The following is an 18,866-nucleotide window of genomic DNA, read 5'->3' as shown; positions in this document are numbered from 1 at the left end:
ACCTGACAGGGCTCGACGGAGCCCGACAGGGTATGAGCACACTCGACAAGGTCCGACGAAGCCTGACAGGGCTTCAGCAAACCTGACAGGGCCCGAGCAAACCCGACAGGGCCCGACGGAGCCCGACAGGGTTCGACAAAGCCTGACAGGGCTTGATGGAGCCCGACAGGGCCCGAGGAAACCCGACAGGGCCCGACGGAGCCTGACAGGGCCCGAGCAAACCCGACAGGGCTCGATGGAGCCTGACAGGGCCCGAGCAAACCCGAAACGGCCCGAGCAAACCTGACAGGGCTCAAAGGAGCTCGACAGGGCCCGAGGAAACCAGACAGGGCCCGACAGAACCTGACAGGGCCCGAGCAAACCCGACATGGCCCGAGCAAACTCGACAGGGTTCGACAAAGCCTGACAGGGCTCGATGGAGCCCGACAGGGCCCAAGGAAACCCGACAGAGCCCGACGGAGCCTGACAGGGCCCGAGCAAACCCGACAGGGCTCGACGGAGCCCGACAGGGCCTGAGGAAACCAGACAGGGCCCGACGGAGCCCGACAGGGCCCTAGCAAACCCGACAGGGCCTGAGCAAACCCGACAGGGCCCGACGGAGCCCGACAGGGCCTGAGGAAACCAGACAGGGCCCGACGGAGCCCGACAGGGCCCTAGCAAACCCGACAGGGCTTGACAAAGCCTGACAGGGCCCGAGCAAACCCGACAGGGCCCGAGCAAACCCGACAGGGCCCGACGGAGCCCGACAGGGCCCGAGCGAACCCGACAGGGCCTGACGAAGCCCGACAGGGCCCGAGCAAACCCGCAAGGGCCCGACGAAGCCTGACAGGGCTCGATGGAGCCCGACAGGGCCCGGGCAAACCCGACAGGGCACGCTGGAGCCCGACAGAGCCCGAGCAAACCCGACAGGGCCCGCAAGGCCCGACAGGGCCCGAGCATACCTGACAGGACCTGACAAAGCCTGACAGGGCCCGACGGAGCCCGACAGGGCCTGAGCAAACCCGAAAGAGACCGACGGAGCCTGACAGGGCTCGATAGAGTCCGACAGGGCCCGAGGAAAACCGACAGGGCCCGACGGAACCCGAGAGGGCCCGAGGAAATCCGAAAGGGCCTGACGGAGCCTGACAGGGCCCGAGCAAACCCGACAGGGCCCGACAGAGCCCGACAGGACCCGAGCAAACCCAACAGGGCCCGAGCAAACCCGACAGGGTTCGACAAAGCCTGACAGGGCTCGATGGAGCCCGACAGGGCCCGAGGAAACCCGACAGGGCCCGACGGAGCCTGACAGGGCCCGAGCAAACCCGACAGGGCCCGAGCAAACCTGACAGGGCTCGACGGAGCCTGACAGGGCCCGAGCAAAGCCGACAGGGCCCGAGCAAACCTGACAGGGCACGAAGGAGTCCGACAGGGCCCGAGCAAACCCGACAGGGCCCAACGGATCCCGACAGGGCCTGAGCAAACCTGACAGGGCCCGACGGAGCCTGACAGGGCCCGAGCAAACCCGACAGGGCCTGACGGAGCGTGACAGGGCCCAAGCAAACCCGACAGGGCCCGAGCGAATCTGACAGGGCCCGACGGAGCCCGACAGGGCCTGAGCAAACCCGACAGGGCCTGACAAGGCCCAACAGGGCCTGAGCAAACCCGACAGGACCCGACAAAGCCTGACAGGGTCCGATGGAGCCCGACAGGGCCCGAGCAAACCCGACAGGGCTCGATGGAGCCCGACAGGGCCCGAGGAAACCCGACAGGGCGCGACGGAGCCTGACAGGGCCCGAGCAAACCCGCCAGGGATCGACGGAGTCCGACAGGGCCTGAGGAAACCAGACAGGGCCCGACGGAGCCCGACAGAGCCCGAGCAAACCCGACAGGGCCCGACAAGGCCCGACAGGGCCAGAACAAACCTGACAGGACCTGACAAAGCCTAACAGGGCCCGACGGAGCCCAACAGGGCCCGAGCAAACCCGCCAGGGCTCGACGGAGCCTGACAGGGCCTGAGCAAACCCGACAGGGGTCGACGGCGCCTGACAGGGCCTGAGCAAACCCGACAGGGCCCGAGCATACCTGGCAGGGGTCGACGGAGCCTGACAGGGCCTGAGCAAACCCGACAGGACCCGACAAAGCCTGACAGGGTTCGATGGAGCCTGACAGGGCCCGAGCAAACCCGACATGGCTCGACGGAGCCCGACAGGGCCCAAGCAAATCCGACAGGGCCCGAGCAAACCTGACAGGGCCCGACGGAGCCCACCAGGGCCCGAGTAAACCCGACAGGGACCGACGGAGCCCGACAGGGCCCGAGCAAACCTGACAGGGCCCGACGGAGCCCGACAGGGCCCGAGCAAACCTGACAGGGGTCGACGGCGCCTACACAGGGCCTGAGCAAACCCGACAGGGCCCGAGCATACCTGGCAGGGGTCGACGGAGCCTGACAGGGCCCGAGCAAACCCGACAGGGCCTGAGCAAACCCGACAGGGTTCGACAAAGCCTGACAGGGCCCGACGGAGCACGACAGTGCCCAAGCAAACCTGACAGGGCCCGATGGAGCCCGACACGGTACGAGCAAACCAGACAGGGCCTGACGGAGCCTGACAGGGCCCGAGCAAACCCGAAAGGGCTCGACGGAGCCTGACAGGGCCCGAGCAAACCCGACAGGGCCCGAGCAAACCTGACAGGGCTCGACGGAGCCTGACAGGGCCCGAGCAAACCTGACAGGGCCTGAGCAAACCCGACAGGGTTCGACAAAGCCTGACAGGGCCCGACGGAGCACGACAGTGCCCAAGCAAACCAGACAGGGCCTGACGGAGCCTGACAGGGCCCGAGCAAACCCGACAGGGCTCGACGGAGCCTGACAGGGCCCGAGCAAACCCGACAGGGCCCGAGCAAACCCGACAGGGCCTGATGGACCCTGACAGGGCCCGGGTAAACCCGACAGGGCACGCTGGAGCCCGACAGAGCCCGAGCAAACCTGACTATGCCCGACAAGGCCCAACAGGGCCCGAGAAAACCTGACAGGACCTGACAAAGCCTGACAGGGCCCGACGGAGCCCGACAGGCCCTGAGCAAACCCGAAAGAGCCCGACGGAGCCTGACAGGGCTCGATAGAGTCCGACAGGGCCCGAGGAAACCCGACAGGGCCCGAGGGAACCCGAGAGGGCCCGACGGAACCCGAGAGGGCCCGAGGAAATCCGACAGGGCCAGACGGAGCCTGACAGGGCCCGAGCATATCCGACAGTGCCCGACAGAGCCCGACAGGACCCGAGCAAACCCAACAGGGCCCGAGCAAAGCCGACAGGGTTCGACAAAGCCTGACAGGGCTCGATGGAGCCTGACAGGGCCCGTGGAAACCCGACAGGGCCCGACAGAGCCTGACAGGGCCCGAGCAAACCCGACAGGGCCCGAGCAAACCTGACAGGGCTCGACGGAGCCTGACAGGGCCCGAGCAAACCCGACAGGGCCCGAGCAAACCTGACAGGGCACGAAGGAGTCCGACAGGGCCCGAGCAAACCCGACAGGGCCCAACGGATCCCGACAGGGCCTGAGCAAACCTGACAGGGCCCGACGGAGCCTGACAGGGCCCGAGCAAACCCGACAGGGCCTGACGGAGCCCGACGGGGCCCGAGCAAACCCGAAAGGGCCCGACGGTGCCTGACAGGGCTCGATGGACTCCGACAGGGCCCGAGGAAACCCGACAGGGCTCGATGGAGCCCGATAGGGCCCGAGCAAACCCGACAGGGCCTGATGGAGCCTGACAGGGCCCGGGCAAACCCGACAGGGCACGCTGGAGCCCGACAGAGCCCGAACAAACCCGACAGGGCCCGACAAGGCTCGACAGGGCCCGAGGAAACCTGACAGTACCTGACAAAGCCTGACAGGGCCCGACGGAGCCCGCCAGGGCCCGAGCAAACCCGAAAGAGCCCGACGGAGCTTTGCAGGGCTCAATGGAGTCTGACAGGGCCCGAGGAAACCCGACAGGGCCCGACGGACCTCGACAGGGCCCGAGCAAACCCGACAGGGCCCGAGGAAATCCGACAGGGCCCGACGGAGGCTGACAAGGCCCGAGCAAACCTGACAGGGCTCGACGGAGCCCGACAGGGCCCGAGCACACTCGATAGGGTCCGAGGAAGCCTGACAGGGCTTTAGCAAACCCGACAGGGCCCGAGCAAACCCGACAGGGCCCGACGGAGCCCGACAGGGCCCGAGGAAACCAGAAAGGTCCGGACAGAGCCCGACAGGGCCCGAGCAAACCCGACAGGGTTCGACAAAGCATGACAGGGCTCGATGGAGCCCGACAGGGCCCGAGGAAACCCGACAGGGCCCGACGGAGCCCGACAGGGCCCGACGGAGCCCAACAGGGCCCGAGCAAACCCGACAGGGCCTGACGGAGCCCGATAGAGCCCTCGTAAACCCGACAGGGCCCGATGGAGCCCGACAGGGCTCGATGGAGCCCGACAGGGCCCGAGGAAACCCAACAGGGCCCGACTAATCCCGATAGGGCCCGCGTAAACCCGACAGGGCCCGAGGAAACCCGACAGGGCCCCACGGAGCCCGATAGGGCCTGAGCAAACCCGACAGGGCCTGGTGGAGCCTGACGGGGCCCGGGCAAACCTGACAGGGCACGCTGGAGCCCGACAGAGCCCGAGCAAACCTGACTATGCCCGACAAGGCCCGACAGGGCCCGAGCTAACCTGACAGGACCTGACAAAGCCTGACAGGGCCCGACGGAGCCCGACAGGGCCTGAGCAAACCCGAAAGAGCCCGACGGAGCCTGACAGGGCTCGATAGAGTCCGACAGGGCCCGAGGAAACCCGACAGGGCCCGAGCAAACCCGAGAGGGCCCGAGCAAACCCGAAAGGGCCCGACGAAGCCTGACAGAGCTCGATGGAGCCCGACAGGGCCCGAGGAAACCCGACAGGGCCCGACGGAGCCCGATAGGGCCCGAGCAAACCCGATAGGGCCCGATGGAGCCCGACAGGGCTCGAGCAAACCCGACAGGGCCCGAGCAAACCTGACAGGGCTTCAGCAAACCCGACATGGCCTGAGCAAACCCGACAGGGCCCGACGGAGCCCGACAGAGCCCGAGGAAACCAGACAGGGCCCGACGGAGCCCGACAGGGCCCGAGCAAACCCGACAGGGCCCGACGGAGCCCGACAGGGCCCGAGCAAACCCGAAAGGGCCCGACGGATCCTGACAGGGCTCGATGGAGCCAGACAGGGCCCGAGGAAACCCGACAGGGCCTGATTGAACCCGATAGGGCCCGAGCATACCTGACAGGGCCTGACGGTGCCTGACAGGGCCCGGGCAAACCCGACAGGGCACGCTGGAGCCCGACAGAGCCCGAGCAAACCTGACAGGGCCCGACAAGGCCCGACAGGGCCCGAGCAAACCTGACACGTCCTGACAAAGCCTGACAGGGCCCGACGGAGCCCGATAGGGCCCGAGCAAACCCGAAAGAGCCCGACGGAGCCTGACAGGGCTCAGTGGAGTCCGACAGGGCCCGAGGAAACCCGACAGGGCCCGACGGAACCCGACAGGGCCTGAGCAAACCCGACAGGGCCCGAGCAAACCCGACGGGGCCCGAAGGAGCCTGACAAGGCTCGAGAAAACCTGACAGGGCTCGACGGAGCCCGACAGGGCCCGAGCACACTTGACAGGGTCCGATGAAGCCTGACAGGGCTTCAGAAAACCCGACAGGGCCCGAGCAAGCCGACAGGGCCCAACGGAGCCTGACAGGGCCCGAGGAAACCCGACAGGGCCCGACAAGGCCCGACAGGGCCCGAGCAAACCTGACAGGACCTGACAAAGACTGACAGGGCCCGACGGAGCCTGACAGGGCCTGAGCAAACCCGACAGGGCCCAACGGAACCCGACAAAACCCGAGCAAACCCGACAGGGCCCGAGCAAACCCGACAGGGTTCGACAAAGCCTGACAAAGCTCAATGGAGCCCGACAGGGTCCGAGGAAACCCGACAGGGCCCGACGGAGCCTTACAGGGCCCTAGCAAACCCGACAGGGCCCGAGCAAACCTGACAGGGCACGAAGGAGCCCGACAGGGCCCGAGCAAACCCGACAGGGCCTGACGGAGCCTGACAGGGCCCGAGCAAACCCGACAGGGCCCGAGCGAATCTGACAGGGCCCGACGGAGCCTGACAGGGCCCGAGCAAACCCGACAGGTCCCGAGCAAACCCGACAGGGCCTGACAAGGCCCGACAGGGCCCGAGCAAACCTGACAGGGCTCGATGGAGCCCGACAGGGCCCGAGGAAACCCGATAGGGCCTGACGGAGCCTGACAGGGCCCGAGCAAACCCGACAGGGTTCGACGGAGCCCGACAGGGCCCGAGCAAACCTGACAGGGCCTGACGGAGCCTGACAGGGCCCGGGCATACCCGACAGGGCCTGACGGAGCCTGACAGGGCCCGGGCAAACCCGACAGGGCACGCTGGAGCCCGACAGAGCCCGAGCAAACCCAACAGGGCCCGACAAGGCCCGACAGGGCCCGAGCAAACCTGACACGTCCTGACAAAGCCTGACAGGGCCCGACGGAGCCCGCTAGGGCCCGAGCAAACCCGAAAGAGCCCGACGGGGCCTGACAGGGCTCAGTGGAGTCCGACAGGGCCCGAGGAAACCCGACAGGGCCCGACGGAACCCGACAGGGCCTGAGCAAACCCGACAGGGCCCGAGCAAACCCGACGGGGCCCGAAGGAGCCTCACAAGGCTCGAGAAAACCTGACAGGGCTCGACGGAGCCCGACAGGGCCCGAGCACACTTGACAGGGTCCGATGAAGCCTGACAGGGCTTCAGAAAACCCGACAGGGCCCGAGCAAGCCGACAGGGCCCAACGGAGCCTGACAGGGCCCGAGGAAACCCGACAGGGCCCGACAGAGCCCGATAGGGCCCGAGCAAACCCGACAGGACCCGATGGAGCCCGACAGGGCTCGAGCAAACCCGACAGGGCCTGAGCAAATCCGACAGGGCCCGACGGAGCCCGACAAGACCCGAGCAAACCCGAAAGGGCCCGACGGAGCCTGACAGGGCTCGATGGAGCCCGACAGGGCCCGAGGAAACCCGACAGGGCCCCACGGAGCCCGATAGGGCCCGAGCAAACCCGACAGGGCCTGATGGAGCCTGACAGGGCCCATGCAAACCCGACAGGGCACGCTAGAGCCCGACAGAGCACGAGCAAACCTGACAGGGCCCGACAAGGCCCGACAGGGCCCGAGCAAACCTGACAGGACCTGACAAAGCCTGACAGGGCCCGAAGGAGCCCGACAGGGCCTGAGCAAACCCGAAAGAGCCCGACGGAGCCTGACAGGGCTCGATAGAGTCCGACAGGGCCCGAGGAAACCCGACAGGGCCCGACGGAACCCGACAGGGCCCGAGCAAACCCGAAAGGGCCCGACGGAGCCTGACAGGGCCCGAGAAAACCCGACAGGGCCCGAGCAAACCTGACAGGGCCTGAGCAAACCCGACAGGGCCCGAGCAAACCTGACAGGGCTCGACGGAGCCTGACAGGGCCTCAGCAAATCCGACAGGGCCCGACGGAGCCCGACAGGGCCCGAGCAAACCCGAAAGGGCCCGACGGAGTCTGACAGGGCTCGGTGGAGCCCGACAGGGCCCGAGGAAACCCGACAGGGCCTGACGGAGCCCGACAGGGCCCGAGCAAAACCGAAAGGGCCCTACGAAGCCTGATAGGGCTCGATGGAGCCCGACAGGGCCCGAGCAAACCCGACAGGGCCCAATGGATCTCGACAGGGCCCGAGCAAACCTGACAGGGCCCGACGGAGCCCGACAGGGCACGAGCAAACCCGACAGGGCCCGAGCGAATCTGACAGGGCCCGAAGGAGCCCGACAGGACGCGGGCAAACCCGACAGGTCCCGAGCAAACCCGACAGGGCCTGACAAGGCCCGACAGGGCCCGAGCAAACCTGACAGGGCCTGACGGAGCCCGACAGGGCTCGAGCAAACCCGATAGGGCCCGACGGAGCCTGACAGGGCCCGAGCAAACCTGACAGGGCCCGAGAGAACCTGACAGGGCTTGACGGAGCCCGACAGGGCGTGAGCAAACCCGACAGGGGCTGACAAGGCCCGACAGGGCCTGAGCAAACCCGACAGGACCCGCCAAAGCCTGATAGGGTCCGATGGAGCCCGACAGGGCCCGAGCAAACCCGACAGGGCCCGAGCAAACCTGACAGGGCCCGACGGAGCTTGACAGGGCCCGAGGAAACCCAACAGGGTACGACGGAGCCTGACAGGGCCCGAGCAAACCCGACAGAGCTCGACGGAGCCCGACAGGGCCCGAGCACACCCGACAGGGTCCAACAAAGCCTGACAGGGCTTCAGCAAACCCGACAGGGCCCGAGCAAACCCGACAGAGCCCGACGGAGCCCGACAGGGCCTGAGGAAAACAGACAGGGCCCGACAGAGCCCGACAGGGCCCGAGCAAACCCGACAGGGCCCGAGCAAATGCGAAAGAGTTCGAAAAAGCCTGACAGGGCCCGATGGAGCCCGACAGGGCCCGAGGAAACCCGATAGGGCCCGACGGAGCCTGACAGGGCCTGAGCAAACCCGACAGGGCTCGACGGAGCCCGACAGGGCCCGAGCAAACCCGACAGGGCCCGAGCAAATCCGACAGGGCCCGAGCAAATCCGACAGGGCCCGACGGAGCCCGACAGGGCCCGAGGAAACCAGACAGGGCCCGACAGAGCCCGACAGGGCCCGAGCAAACGCGACAGGGCCCGAGCAAACCCGACAGGGTTCGACAAAGCCTGACAGGGCCCGACGGAGCCCGACAGGGCCCTAGCAAACCCGACAGGGCTTGACAAAGCCTGACAGGGCCCGAGCAAACCCGACAGGGCCCGACGGAGCCCGACAGGGCCCGAGCAAACCCGAAAGGGCCTGACGGAGCCTGACAGGGCTCGATGGAGCCCGACAGGGCCCGAGTAAACCCGACAGGGCCCGACGGAGCCCGATAGGGCCCGAGCAAACCCGACAGGGCCTGACGGAGCCCGACAGGGCCCGAGCAAACCCAAAAGGGCCCGACGAAGCCTGACAGGGCTCGATGGAGCCCGACAGGGCCCGAGTAAACCCGACAGGGCCCGACGGAGCCCGATAGGGCCCGAGCAAACCCGGCAGGACCCGATGGAGCCCGACAAAGCTCGAGCAAACCCGACAGGGCCTGAGCAAATCCGACAGGGCCCGACGGAGCCCGACAGGGCCCGAGCAAACCCGAAAGGATCCGACGGAGCCTGACAGGGCTCGGTGGAGCCCGACAGGGCCCGAGGAAACCCGACAGGGCCCGACAGAGCCCGATAGGGCCGGAGCAAACCCGACAGGGCCTGACGGAGCCCGACAGGGCCCGAGCAAACCCGACAGGGCCCGAGCAAACCTGACAGGGCCCGACGGAGCTTGACATGGCCCGAGGAAACCCAACAGGGCACGACGGAGCCTGACAGGGCCCGAGCAAACCCGACAGGTTCGACAAAGCCTGACAAAGCTCGATGGAGCCCGACAGGGCCCGAGCAAACCCGACAGGGCCTGACGGAGCCTGACAAAGCCCGAGGAAACCCGACAGAGCCCGACGGAGCCCGAGAGGGCCCGAGCAAACCCGACAGGGCCCGACAAGGACCGACAGGGCCCGAGCAAACCTGACAGGACCTGACAAAGCCTGACAGGGCCCGACGGAGCCCGACAGAGCCTGAGCAAACCCGAAAGAGCCCGACGGAGCCTGACAGGGCTCGATATACTCCAACAGGGCCCGAGGAAACCCGACAGGGCCGGACGGAACCCGAGAGGGCCCGACGGAACCCGAGAGGGCCCGAGGAAATCCGACAGGGCCCGACAGAGCTTGATAGAGCCCGAGCAAACATGACAGGGCCCGACAGAGCCCGACAGGACCCGAGCAATCCCGACAGGGCCCGAGCAAACCCGACAGGGTTCGACAAAGCCTGACAGGGCTCGATGGAGCCCGACAGGGCCCGAGGAAACCCGACAGGGCCCGACGGAGCCTGACAGGGCCCGAGCAAACATGACAGGGCCCGAGCAAACCTGACAGGGCACGAAGGAGTCCGACAGGGTCCGAGCAAACCCGACAAGGCCCAACGGATCCCGACAGGGCCTGAGCAAACCTGACAGGGCCCGACGGAGCCCGACAGGGCACGAGCAAACCCGACAGGGCCTGACGGAGCCTGAAAGGGCCCGAGCAAACCCGACAGGGCCCGAGCGAATCTGACAGGGCCCGACGGAGCCCGACAGGACGCGGGCAAACCCGACAGGTCCCGAGCAAAGCCGACAGGGCCTGACAAGGCCCGACAGGGCCCGAGCAAACCTGACAGGGCCTGACAGAGCCCGATAGGGCTCGAGCAAACCCGATAGGGCCTGACGGAGCCTGACAGGGCCCGAGCAAACCTGACAGGGCCCGAGAGAACCTGACAGGGCCCGACGGAGCCCGACAGGGCGCGAGCAAACCTGACAGGGGCTGACAAGGCCCGACAGGGCCTGAGCAAACCCGACAGGACCCGCCAAAGCCTGATAGGGTCCGATGGAGCCCGACAGGGCCCGAGCAAACCCGACAGGGCCCGAGCAAACCTGACAGGGCTCGATGGAGCCCGACAGGGCCCGAGGAAACCCGACAGGGCGCGACGGAGCCTGACAGGGCCCGAGCAAACCCGACAGGGTTCGACGGAGCCCGACAGGGCCCCAGCAAACCCGACAGGGTCCGACGAAGCCTGACAGGGCTTCAGTAAACCCGACAGGGCCCGAGCAAATCCGACAGGGCCCGACGGAGCCCGACAGGGCCCGAGCAAACATGACAGGGCCCGACAGAGCCCGACAGGACCCGAGCAATCCCGACAGGGCCCGAGCAAACCCGACAGGGTTCGACAAAGCCTGACAGGGCTCGATGGAGCCCGACAGGGCCCGAGGAAACCCGACAGGGCCCGACGGAGCCTGACAGGGCCCGAGCAAACATGACAGGGCCCGAGCAAACCTGACAGGGCACGAAGGAGCCCGACAGGGTCCGAGCAAACCCGACAGGGCCTGACGGAGCCTGACAGGGCCCGAGCAAAGCCTGATAGGGTCCGACGGAGCCTGACAGGGCTCGATGGAGCCCGACAGGGCCCGAGGAAGCCCGACAGGGCCCGAGCAAACCCGACAGGGCCCAAGCAAACCCGACAGGGCCTGAGCAAACCCGACAGTTGCTGAGCAAACCCGACAGGGCCCGAGCAAACCCGACAGGGCCCGACGGAGCCTGAAAGGGCTCGATGGAGACCGACAGAGCCCGAGGAATCTCGACAGGGCCCGACGGAGCTCGATAGGGCCCGAGCAAACCCGACAGGGCCTGACGGAGCCTGACAGGGCTCGATGGAGACCGACAGAGCCCGAGGAAACCCGACAGGGCCCGACGGAGCCCGACAGGGCCCGAGCAAACCCGAAAGGGCCCGACGAAGCCTGACAGGGCTCGATGGAGCCTGACAGGGCCCGAGGAAACCCGAAAGGGCCCGACGGAGCCCGATAGGGCCCGAGCAAACCCGACAGGGCCCGAGCAAACCCGACAGGGCCCGATGGAGCCCGACAGGGCTCGAGCAAACCCGACAGGGCCTGAGCAAATCAGACAGGGCCTGACGGAACCCGACAGGGCCCGAGCAAACCCGAAAGGGCCCGACGGAGCCTGACAGGGCTCGATGGAGCCCGACAGGGCCCGAGGAAACCCGACAGGGCATGCTAGAGCCCGACAGAGCCCGAGCAAACCCGACAGGGCCCGACAAGGCCCGACAGGCCCCGAGCAAACCCGACGGCCCGACGGTGCCTGACAGGGCTCGAAGGAGCCCGACAGGGCCCGAGGAAACCAGACAGGGCCCGACAGAGCCTGACAGGGCCCGAGCAAACCCGACATGGCCCGAGCAAACCTGACAGGGTTCGACAAAGCCTGACAGGGCTCGATGGAGCCTGACAGGGCCCGAGCAAACCTGACAGGGCACGAAGGAGCCCGACAGGGCCCGAGCAAACCCGACAGGGCCCAACGGATCCCGACAGGGCGCAAGCAAACCTGACAGGGCCCGACGGAGCCCGACAGGGCACGAGCAAACCCGACAGGGCCTGACGGAGCCTGACAGGGCCCGAGCAAACCCGACAGGGCCCGAGAAATCTGACAGAGCCCGACGGAGCCCGACAGGACAGGGCAAACCCGACAGGGCCCGAGCAAACCCGACAGGGCCTGACAAGGCCCGACAGGGCCTGAGCAATCCCGACAGGGCCCGACAAGGCCCGACAGGGCCCGAGCAAAACCGACAGGGCCCGACAAAGCCTGACAGGGCCCGACGGAGCCCAACAGGGCCCGAGCAAACCCGACAAAGCCTCACAGAGCCTGACAGGGCTCGATGGAGCCTGACAGGGCCCGAGGAAACCCGACAGGGCCCGACGGAGCCCGACAGGGCCCCAGCAAACCCGACAGGGCCCGAGCAAACCCGACAGGGCCTGACGGAGCCTGACAGGGCCTGAGCAAACCCGACAGGGCTCCGCGGAGCCTGACAGGGCCTGAGCAAACCCGACAGGGCCCGAGCAAATCTGATAGGGCCCGACAGAGCCCGACAGGGCCCGAGCAAACCTGACAGGGGTCGACGGAGCCTGACAGGGCCTGACCAAACCCGACAGGGCCTGAGCAAACCCAACAGGGCCCGACGGAGCCCGACAGGGCCTCAGGAAACCAGACAGGGCCCGACGGAGCCCGACAGGGCCCTAGCAAACCCGACAGGCTCGAACAAACCCGACAGGGCCTGAGCAAATCCGACAGAACCCGACGGAGCCTGACAGGGCCCGAGCAAACCCGACAGGGCCCGACGGAGCCTGACAGAGCCCGAGCAAACCCGACAGGCTCCGTCGCGCCCTGTTGCGTTTCCTTGGGCCCTGTCGGGCTCCATCGAGCCCTGTCGGGATTGCTCGGGCCCTGTCGGGCTCCATCGGACCCTGTCAGGCTCCGTCAGGCCCTATCGGGTTTGCTCGAGCCCTGTCGGGCTTCGTCAGGCCCTGGCAGGTTTGCTCGGGCCCTGTCGGGCCTTGTCAGGCCCTGTCGGGTTTGCTCGGGCCCTGTAGGGTTTGCCCGCGTCCTGTCGGGCTCCGTCGGGCCCTGTCAGATTCGCTCGGGCCCTTTCGGGTTTGCTCGGGCCCTGTCAGGCTCCGTCAGGCTCTGTCGGGTTTGCTCGTGCCCTGTCGGGCTCCATCGGGCCCTGTCTGGTTTCCTCGGGCTCTGTCGGGCTCCGTCGAACCCTGTCGGGTTTGCTCAGGCCATGTCGGGTTTGCTGAAGCCCTGTCAGGCTTCGTCGGACCCTGTCGGGTTTGCTCGAGCCCTGTCGGGCTCCATCGGGCCCTGTCGGGTTTGCTCGGGCCCTATCGGGCTCCGTCGGGCCCTGTCGGGTTTCCTCGGGCCCTGTCGGGCTCCATCGAGCCCTGTCAGGCTTCGTCGGGCCCTTTCGGGTTTGCTCGGGCCCTGTCGGGCTCCGTCAGGCCCTGTCGGGTTTACTCGGGCCCTATCGGGCTCCGTCGAGCCCTGTCGGGTTTGTTCGGGGTCTGTCAGGCTCCGTCGGGCCCTGTTGGGTTTCCTCAGGCCCTGTCGGGCTCCATCGAGCCCTGTCAGGCTTTGTCGAACCCTGTCGGGTTTGCTCGGGCCCTGTCGGGTTTGCTCGGGCCCTGTCGGGCTCCGTCGGGCCCTGTCTGGTTTCCTCGGGCTCTGTTGGGCTTCGTCGGGCCCTGTCGGGTTTGCTCGGGCCATGTCGGGTTTGCTGAAGCCCTGTCAGGTTTCGTCGGACCCTGTCGGGTTTGCTCGAGCCCTGTCGGGCTCCATCGGGCCCTGTCGGGCTCCATCGAGCCCTATCGGGCTCCGTCGGGCTCTGTCGGGTTTCCTCGGGCCCTGTCGGACTCTATCGAGCCCTGTCAGGCTCCGTCGGGCTCTTTCGGGTTTGCTCGGGCCCTGGCAGGCTCCGTCGGGCCCTGTCAGGCTTTGTCAGGACGTGTCAGGTTTGCTCGGGCCCTGTCGGGCCTTGTCGGGCCCTGTCGGGTTTGCTCGGGCTCTGTCGGGCTCCACCGTGCCCTGTCGGGTTTGCCCGGCCCCTGTCAGGCTCCGTCAGGCCCTGTCGGGTTTGCTCGGGCCCTATCGGGCTCAATCAGGCCCTGTCGGGTTTCCTCGGGCCCTGTCTGGCTCCATCGAGCCCTGTCAGGCTCTGTCGGGCCCTTTCGGGTTTGCTCGGGCCCTGTCAGGCTCCGTCAGGCCCTGTCGGGTTTGCTCGGGCCCTATCGGGCTCCGTCGGGCCCTGTCGGGTTTCCTCGGGCCCTGTCGGGCTCCATCGAGCCCTGTCAGGCTTCGTCGGGCCCTTTCGGGTTTGCTCGGGCCCTGTCGGGCTCCGTCAGGCCCTGTCGGGTTTACTCGGGCCCTGTCGGGCTCCGTCGGGCCCTGTCTGGTTTCCTCGGGCTCTGTCGGGCTCCGTCGAACCCTGTCGGGTTTGCTCGGGCCATGTCGGGTTTGCTGAAGCCCTGTCAGGCTTCGTCGGACCCTGTCGGGTTTGCTCGAGCCCTGTCGGGCTCCATCGGGCCCTGTCGGGTTTGCTCGGGCCCTATCGGGCTCCGTCGGGCCCTGTCGGGTTTCCTCGGGCCCTGTCGGGCTCCATCGAGCCCTGTCAGGCTTCGTCGGGCCCTTTCGGGTTTGCTCGGGCCCTGTCGGGCTCCGTCAGGCCCTGTCGGGTTTCCTCGGGCCCTGTCGGGCTCCATCGAGCCCTGTCAGGTTTGCTCGGGCCCTGTCGGGTTTGCTCGGGCCCTGTCAGGCTCCGTCGGGCCCTGTCGGGTTTCCTCGGGCCCTGTCGGGCTCCATCGAGCCCTGTCAGGCTTTGTCGAACCCTGTCGGGTTTGCTCGGGCCCTGTCGGGTTTGCTCGGGTCCTGTCGGGCTCTGTCGGACCCTGTCGGGTTTGCTCGAGCCCTGTCGGGCTCCATCGGGCCCTGTCGGGTTTGCTCGGGCCCTATCGGGCTCCGTCGGGCCCTGTCGGGTTTCCTCGGGCCCTGTCGGGCTCCATCGAGCCCTGTCAGGCTTCGTCGGGCCCTTTCGGGTTTGCTCGGGCCCTGTCGGGCTCCGTCAGGCCCTGTCGGGTTTACTCGGGCCCTATCGGGCTCCGTCGAGCCCTGTCGGGTTTGTTCGGGGTCTGTCAGGCTCCGTCGGGCCCTGTCTGGTTTCCTCGGGCTCTGTTGGGCTTCGTCGGGCCCTGTCGGGTTTGCTCGGGCCATGTCGGGTTTGCTGAAGCCCTGTCAGGCTTCGTCGGACCCTGTCGGGTTTGCTCGAGCCCTGTCGGGCTCCATCGGGCCCTGTCTGGTTTCCTCGGGCTCTGTTGGGCTTCGTCGGGCCCTGTCGGGTTTGCTCGGGCCATGTCGGGTTTGCTGAAGCCCTGTCAGGCTTCGTCGGACCCTGTCGGGTTTGCTCGAGCCCTGTCGGGCTCCATCGGGCCCTGTCGGGTTTGCTCGGGCCCTATCGGGCTCCGTCGGGCCCTGTCGGGTGTCCTCGGGCCCTGTCGGGCTCCATCGAGCCCTGTCAGGCTTCGTCGGGCCCTTTCGGGTTTGCTCGGGCCCTGTCGGGCTCCGTCAGGCCCTGTCGGGTTTCCTCGGGCCCTGTCGGGCTCCATCGAGCCCTGTCAGGTTTGCTCGGGCCCTGTCGGGTTTGCTCGGGCCCTGTCAGGCTCCGTCGGGCCCTGTCGGGTTTCCTCGGGCCCTGTCGGGCTCCATCGAGCCCTGTCGGGTTTGCTCGGGCCCTGTCGGGTTTGCTCGGGTCCTGTCGGGCTCTGTCGGGCCCTGTCGGGTTTGCTCGGGCCCTGTCAGGCTCCGTCGGGCCCTGTCGGATTCCCTCGGGCCCTCTCGGGTTCCGTCGGGCCCTCTCGGGTACCGTCGGGCCCTGTCGGGTTTCCTCGGGCCCTGTCGGACTCTATCGAGCCCTGTCAGGCTCCGTCGGGCTCTTTCGGGTTTGCTCAGGCCCTGGCGGGCTCCGTCGGGCCCTGTCAGGCTTTGTCAGGACGTGTCAGGTTTGCTCGGGCCCTGTCGGGCCTTGTCGGGCCCTGTCGGGTTTGCTCGGGCTCCGTCGGGCTCCAGCGTGCCCTGTCGGGTTTGCCCGGCCCCTGTCAGGCTCCGTCAGGCCCTGTCGGGTTTGCTCGGGCCCTATCGGGCTCAATCAGGCCCTGTCGGGTTTCCTCGGGCCCTGTCTGGCTCCATCGAGCCCTGTCAGGCTCTGTCGGGCCCTTTCGGGTTTGCTCGGGCCCTGTCGGGCTCCGTCGAGCCCTGTCGGGTTTGCTCGGGCCCTGTTGGGCTCCGTCGGGCCCTGTCTGGTTTCCTCGGGCTCTGTCGGGCTCCGTCGAACCCTGTCGGGTTTGCTCGGGCCATGTCGGGCTCCCTCGGGCCCTGTCGGGTTTGCTCGGGCCCTATCGGGCTCCGTCGGGCCCTGTCGGGTTTCCTCGGGCCCTGTCGGGCTCCTTCGTGCCCTGTCAGGTTTGCTCGGGCCCTGTCGGGTTTGCTCGGGCCCTGTCAGGCTCCGTCGAGCACTGTCGGGTTTGCTCGGGTCCTGTCAGGCTCCGTCGGGCCCTGTCGGGTTTCCTCGGGCCTTGTCGGGCTCCATCGAGCCCTGTCAGGCTTTGTCGAACCCTGTCGGGTTTGCTCGGGCCCTGTCGGGTTTGCTCGGGTCCTGTCGGGCTCTGTCGGGCCCTGTCGGGTTTGCTCGGGCCCTGTCAGGCTCCCTCGGGCCCTGTCGGATTCCCTCGGGCCCTCTCGGGTTCCGTCGGGCCCTCTCGGGTTCCGTCGGGCCCTCTCGGGTTCCGTCGGGCCCTGTCGGGTTTCCTCGGGCCCTGTCGGGTTTCCTCGGGCCCTGTCGGACTCTATCGAGCCCTGTCAGGCTCCGTCGGGCTCTTTCGGGTTTGCTCAGGCCCTGTCGGGCTCCGTCGGGCCCTGTCAGGCTTTGTCAGGTCCTGTCAGGTTTGCTCGGGCCCTGTCGGGCGTTGTCGGGCCCTGTCGGGTTTGCTCGGGCTCTGTCGGGCTCCAGCATGCCCTGTCGGGATTGCCCGGGCCCTGTCAGGCTCCATCAGGCCCTGTCGGGTTTGCTCGGGCCCTGTCGGACTCTATCGAGCCCTGTCAGGCTCCGTCGGGCTCTTTCGGGTTTGCTCGGGCCCTGGCGGGCTCCGTCGGGCCCTGTCAGGCTTTGTCAGGACGTGTCAGGTTTGCTCGGGCCCTGTCGGGCTCCGTCGAGCCCTGTCGGGTTTGCTCGGGCCCTGTCGGGCTCCGTCGGGCCCTGTCTGGTTTCCTCGGGCTCTGTCAGTCTCCGTCGAACCCTGTTGGGTTTGCTCGGGCCATGTTGGGTTTGCTGAAGCCCTGTCAGGCTTCGTCGGACCCTGTCGGGTTTGCTCGAGCCCTGTCGGGCTCCATCGGGCCCTGTCGGGTTTTCTCGGGCCCTATCGGGCTCCGTCGGGCCCTGTCGGGTTTCCTCGGGCCCTGTCGGGCTCCATCGAGCCCTGTCAGGCTTCGTCGGGCCCTTTCGGGTTTGCTCGGGCCCTGTCGGGCTCCGTCAGGCCCTGTCGGGTTTACTCGGGCCCTATCGGGCTCCGTCGAGCCCTGTCGGGTTTGTTCGGGGTCTGTCAGGCTCCGTCGGGCCCTGTTGCGTTTCCTCAGGCCCTGTCGGGCTCCATCAAGCCCTGTCAGGCTTTGTCGAACCCTGTCGGGTTTGCTCGGGCCCTGTCGGGTTTGCTCGGGTCCTGTCGGGCTCTGTCGGGCCCTGTCGGGTTTGCTCGGGCCCTGTCAGGCTCCGTCGGGCCCTGTCGGATTCCCTCAAGCCCTCTCGGGTTCCGTCGGGCCCTCTCGGGTTCCGTCGGGCCCTGTCGGGTTTCCTCGGGCCCTGTCGGACTCTATCGAGCCCTGTCAGGCTCCGTCGGGCTCTTTCGGGTTTGCTCGGGCCCTGTCGGGCTCCGTCGGGCCCTGTCGGATTTGCTCAGGCCCTGTCGGGTTTGCTCGAGCCCTGTCGGGCTCCATCGGGTCCTGTCGGGTTTGCTCGGGCCCTATCGGGCTCCGTCGGGCCCTGTCGGGTTTCCTCGGGCCCTGTCGGGCTCCATCGAGCCCTGTCAGGCTTCGTCGGGCCCTTTCGGGTTTGCTCGGGCCCTGTCGGGCTCCGTCAGGCCCTGTCGGGTTTGCTCGGGCCCTATCGGGCTCCGTCGAGCCCTGTCGGGTTTCCTCGGGCCCTGTCGGGCTCCATCGAGCCCTGTCAGGCTCCGTCAGGCCCTTTCGGGTTTGCTCGGGCCCTGTCGGGCTCCGTCGGGCCCTGTCAGGCTTTGTCAGGACGTGTCAGGTTTGCTCAGGCCCTGTCGGGCCTTTTCGGGCTTTGTCGGGTGTGCTCCGGCTCTGTCGGGCTCCAGCGTGCCCTGTCGGGTTTGCCCGGGCCCTGTCAGGCTCCGTCAGGCCCTGTCGGGTTTGCTCGGGCCCTATCGGGCTAATCAGGCCCTGTCGGGTTTCCTCGGGCCCTGTCGGGCTCCATCGAGCCCTGTCAGGCTCCGTCGGGCCCTTTCAGGTTTGCTCGGGCCCTGTCGGGCTCCGTCGGGCCCTGTCGGGTTTGCTCGGGCCCTGTCGGGCTCTGTCGGGCCCTGTCTGGTTTCCTCGGGCTCTGTTGGGCTCCGTCGGGCCCTGTCGGGTTTGCTCGGGCCATGTCGGGTTCGCTGAAGCCCTGTCAGGCTTCGTCGGACACTGTCGGGTTTGCTCGAGCCCTGTCGGGCTCCATCGGGCCCTGTCGGGTTTGCTCGGGCCTTATCGGGCTCCGTCGGGCCCTGTCGGGTTTCCTCAAGCCCTGTCGGGCTCCATCGAGCCCTGTCAGGCTTC

Source organism: Patagioenas fasciata, chromosome 13, assembly GCF_037038585.1.
Source record: "Patagioenas fasciata isolate bPatFas1 chromosome 13, bPatFas1.hap1, whole genome shotgun sequence".
In the NCBI taxonomy this organism is placed as follows: domain Eukaryota; kingdom Metazoa; phylum Chordata; class Aves; order Columbiformes; family Columbidae; genus Patagioenas; species Patagioenas fasciata.
This window is presented reverse-complemented; position numbering follows the sequence as displayed.